This window comes from Macrotis lagotis, chromosome 6 (genome assembly GCF_037893015.1).
Source record: "Macrotis lagotis isolate mMagLag1 chromosome 6, bilby.v1.9.chrom.fasta, whole genome shotgun sequence".
Classification (NCBI taxonomy): Eukaryota; Metazoa; Chordata; class Mammalia; order Peramelemorphia; family Peramelidae; genus Macrotis; species Macrotis lagotis.
The window spans coordinates 179728890-179734372 of NC_133663.1; the positions used below are offsets into that span (position 1 = coordinate 179728890).

General features: G+C 38.2%; 1 pseudogene; it reads left to right on the forward strand.

Annotated features, from left to right (window-relative positions):
- Nucleotides 1-1357: 1357 nt before the first annotated feature.
- LOC141492294 (epimerase family protein SDR39U1-like) lies at nt 1358-2111 on the forward strand (annotated as a pseudogene).
- Nucleotides 2112-5483: the final 3372 nt, after the last annotated feature.

The following is a 5483-nucleotide window of genomic DNA, read 5'->3' on the forward strand; positions in this document are numbered from 1 at the left end:
AGACTCCCAAGTGATTGTTACAAGGCAACTTATTTCATTTTCCTTTAAAGAGATGGCCAAGGGAGGCATCCTTGAACTCCTAGGAAATAACCTTCTCTTGCTGTACAATCTAAAAGATTTCAGTCAACCCTTCTATGAGCAGTGGAACCTCTGCCTTGTAAATCTCAGCAATGATAGAATCAGCACCAGGTGCTTTGCCACATGAAAGGAGGCTAATAGCATTCAAAACCTCTTCTTCATTTGGAAGTTCAACTAGGAAAGGAATTGACTTCAACCAGAGGAAAACAGTCAATGTCTTCAACATTGACTGATGACAGTCTGTTGAGAACAGTATGGATTTGTTCAACCCATCTTTTTAGGATCATGTCCTTATTAGTAATTAATGTAATTCCATCAGCACTGAGTAGTTGTAATGTATCATAGGTCCTTGAACCATAATTAGCCTTCAGGGTATCATAAAAGCACTTTGGATTGTATAATCAGAATAAAACTGAATTTCATCGGACTTCTTACTGAGCCAAGAATCCTGTATCTCTCTATCCTTCATTTAGTCTTCATGTTTGATGGATTTAAATGATGCCTTCTTAGAGATGAATGAACTATCCTGCTGGTAAACCTTGTGGAGTTCTCATTTTTCACTTAGCAGCATCTGTATTTCCCCATCATTTTTGTCAAACCAATCTTCATGTTTCCAAGTGTTCTAACCTGGATGAACAAATGCAGTGCTGTATATCAAATCTCTGAAAGTTGACCATTCTTTTTTATGTTCCACTGTTGCCAACTATATATGGGCTCAGTTTCCCTCCAAGTTAGCATCATACTCACTTTCAGCTCAAAGAATCTAATTTGTTGACATTAATTCTTCTGGTAGTCATTTTGCCTTGGGGTCAATTATTTCAAATATGAATATTTAGTTTGGAGAGGTTAAGTCTATGATCAATCCACCACTGCACCACACATGGTCTCTGTCACTCTCACATCCTGTCTATTTCTTCTCTTTTCAATCACATAGTCAATTAAAGCCAAGGTGCAAGGGTGCATCCAGGAAGTTTTATTATATTTAGGTAATCAGAAGACAGTGTTGGTGAGGAGAAGATCATGAGATGCACAAGTCTTGAGTAGTAAGTGATCATTGTATTTGCCATTTCCAACTCCATTCCTCCCAAGGACTCCCAGTCTTTTTCCATTAGTCCTCTTTTAGTACATTGATAGTAAAGGTATCGAGGTCTACATGACTTTTTAAAAAAACCTTATCAAGGACACTGGCTGCCAAAATGAAGGTGCTTATGTGGTAGAATGGGCTTTTTCAAGAGGGCCCCTGACTCACTTGCTATACTCTTGAAGACATGAGGTAGCCATGCTCTCCTGCCACCCTGGTACTAATTGTGTCTCTTGGAATGAGTTCATTCACTCGGGTTGCACTCTGGGGTCAGCTTCTCTGGGGAGAAAATTCTCAACTTCTTCCAAAGGTAGAATGAGGTCTACCAAAGGAACTTACTCAGCAGCTGTCTTGATACTACCCAAATATTGTATACAGTTATTGAACAGATCCACTATTCCTCCAACCACCCCGACCCCAACATTGGTCACAAGCACAATTTATTATTATCAGACTGCTGAGTGTGATAAAAGTAGTCCTGGTGGTGATTTTGACTTCTTCTCAAACCTGTTGTCCAAATGGGAAGCAACAACCAAATTCCCTAGAGATGCCACAAGTTGGACTATGGGGGGTAGTGGCATCAGTCAAATTCCACTGCCCTTTTGCTTAGGCCTCGATGGGCCCATTTGTTCAGGCCAACAGCTCTTTCCCTGTATCCACATGTCAAGGATCCTTGTCCATGAACCAGGGAGAAGAATCATGTTAATGGGATCCTGAATGGGGTTTCTCTAGAACTTCTCCACCAGTGCTGAGTTTGTAAAGTCCTTGGGTGCTTCCCTGGGCAGTTCTGCCTTCCTTCCTCTGCTCAGTCCTACTGTACAAGAATCTTTAGCAAGAATGTGCTGCCATGCTGCTGGAGGATCAGAAGATGAGACCTCAAAGGACTCTGGCCAGTGGCTATCAATATGTCTTTCCAGAGCTGGGTGCTGCCTTGAAGCTGGTTGTGTTTTGAAGGGGTTTAAAAGTCTCTTTTTCTGACAGGGACCATTTTGTTCAGATCTTGATCCTTCTGCATTTAATCAATTCCTTAAACATTTTGCTGAGGCTCTCAAAACTATGTGTGTATATGTGTGTATGTATGTGTATTTAAAATTAAACAGCATTAGTGACTTTATTTTGCCTCTATCCATTTTATAAAGTTAAATTTAATCTTCTTGGAAGTCAACTGGTTTTGGAGGTTCCAAGATTTCCCCTCCCAACTGGTACTCAACTTAAGGATTGTCATAAAACTACCTCTCTTCCGCTCATCTCAATGTTTCCACCTCTACAATGTAACACTCTATACTAATCCTCTATACCAATAAGAAACAAGGTGTCTCAATCCCTATAATCCTATTTTTGTTTTTCACTCCCTCCAAATTGTATAGTAACTGTGTGGAAAGTTATGGTCACTGTCCTTGCCTACCAAAAATCTTGGGCTTGATTTGTTTCTGCAGGTATATGTCCTGCTAAATAAATCATCTGTCTGGGGAAAAGAAAAACAAAACAAAAACTGTGATGGGTTCATATAAACTAATTAATGATGGTGGATGTGGCATTTTTCAGAAAGAATCTCACATTCTCATGATCCTAATATTCACAACGTTTGGTAGGCATACAATCTTGTTGACCCAATTAGTCTAATAGTTTTGATTGCAAAACCTATACCAGCTTTACAAGACTCTACTTCACTATGGCTACATCAGAAAATGTATCCAGCTCTAAGTTTAGTAAATTGGCCTTCATTTGCCAGTCATGTTTCACTTGAGGGCTGCTATTTGGATATAATACCTGCTGACGGTACTGTCACAAGAGGTTTTCCTCTTTTCGGTCCACAGGATTTTGTTTTGTCTATGAGTGTGTGGACATTCCTTGAACAGATGATGAGCAAAATCGTCTTTGCAGGGGGTTTTGTACATATGTTTTTGTCTTTCAGCCACAGATTGGGATCCCTGCCTGTGGAAATAATCAGTCCAGTATTGGGTAATCAGACAACTTTTAGGACACATTTTCTAGCCCTTCTTCACACTAGGAGGTGAGCAATGAAATCCTTAAAAGGCTGCTCAGATACCAAGGGGCTGCCAAATCCCACTGTTACTTTCATGAAAAGATGTCACTATTTATTGGGCTGCCTATGGGCAGAGTTGTGACTTTTGCTCCTAGTATATCTACAATTGATGCTTCATCATTTGTCTGATGTCACAGGACTTAAAAATGGTAAACTGGTATGGGTGATTTCTTTTGATTTGTGCATAAATTCGATGTGAGTGAGGCAGAGTTGCATGAAGTCATCAGTCTTACTCTCAATTCCAGAGTCATCATAGTCCAATAGCAATACAAAGTCAAGACAACTAGAAATTGTTCTAAATGCACTGTTTGACCTTGGTATCTTTAAGGTCTGACCAAGCTCTATGCCCTCATGTACCTTCATGATCCTTAGAACAAATTGTTTTAATCTGCCCATTCCACCAGGGGAAGCCTTCACATACTTGGGGTGGACAAGCCTTCACATACTTGGGGTGGACATCCCTCTAAATTGTCAGTGAGTTTTAGACTCCTCTGTCTAAACTCATCTGATTTAGCCTGTCTACCATAATGGTTTACCTGGGAATGACCACTATGCAAGCTACAGCTTCTTGGAGTCACAGGTAAGAGTTAAATGGATCAGATGGACACCAAAGGTGACCAGCCCTGAAAGGGTTCAGCAGTCATCAGAGTAGAGGTATTGGTCTTCCCTGAACACACCCTACACCCACCCATGTTATTTGTTGAAAACATCAATGTGTTCTGTCCCTACCCACCTCAGTTCTTTATTATTTTCCAACTTTTGTATTTGTACTAGGGATCTAACAATAATTGTTCAATCACTTTATACTTTAGGGTTTGCAACTTTAAGATTTTAAAGGGTTAGAGATAGGACAAATACTTTCATCTCTATTTTATAGAAGACAGAACTGAGGTTCTAAAATGTGAATTGACTTGCCTATGAGAGAAAAGCAATTGGAATTTGGATCCAGTTTTCTTGATTCCAAGACCAAGATTTTTCCAACTACAATTATCCCATCCATATAACTGGGGTTAGGAGCATGGCAAACCTATGATCTGGAAAATTCACATAAAATTTTGACCTTCACTAAATATAAGAGAAGTCTGAATTATTATAGTATCAAAAGATAAAATATACAATATCAGACATTTATACATATCTAAAATTCTAAACATTTTCTGTGTCATCTACTGACCTTTGCACATTATCTGCAATTTCTGCAAAACTCTCAAAAAATTCCCATATAATTTCTGATGCCAAACCATAATATATTGAAACTGTGATGGAGAAAATTGGGATTATGAAAGAGTTATTCACATTGCATTTCACATCATGGCTAAACAGTGTGATATAGTGAGGAAATTTTGAAAAAAAGTCTTGGGGATGGATTTCCTGAGTTCAGTGAACTCTCTGACTTCCTCTTCCCAACTTCACTTTTCAGAGTTTTTCCTCTCATAATAAAGATGACGCTGTACAAGGAAGTTATGTGTTCTTTAAGTAGAGGGGGTATAATGCTAACCCTCTGAGAAAATAATGGAAATCTGAATAGTGATTTCTGCTGAGAAGTTTCAGGTAGCTGTTGAAATGGCTTCACATATCATTCTCTGGCATATGTGTGATGGATTGGAGATGTCTGGAAACATCACATATAAAAGAAATGCTGCTCTACCCTGTACCATGTTTAGCCAAAGCTATGAATTTTTCCTGGATAAATATAATAGATGAGTGGACATATTTATTTTAGTACTAAATAATCAAACCATAGTTTGAGGAAGATTTATTTTACTCAATTTCATCAAACGTATCACCTAAAAGCAAAAGCTACTGAAAAAAATGAGAAAACACTGGCATCATTTAGTTTTTAATAACTAAAATGAAGCTATGAGAGACATTTGTTCAATACCATTTACACACATTAAAATGAGCTTTCTCTGTGAATATGAAAATAATGGTTAGCATCTCTATAGAACAACAACAACCCTGGGAGATAAGTACTATTATTATTCCTATTTTTACAGATAAAGAAACTGAGACAAGCACTGATTAATTGATTTGCCTCTGGTCATGAAGAAGTAAATGTCTGAGATCACATTTGAACTTAGATCTTCCTGACTTTAGGTATAGTGCTCCATTCACTGAGCCACCTCAAATATTGTAACTTCACTGAAATAATTGCATATCTGTAAATTTTGATAGTGGAAAGACATAATATGACTTTAAAGTTCTAAAGAATATTGCAGTGGTCTCAGACCTGTTTTGCAATCAGTTTGTATCCTTAGCATGCTCATTACTCCCATC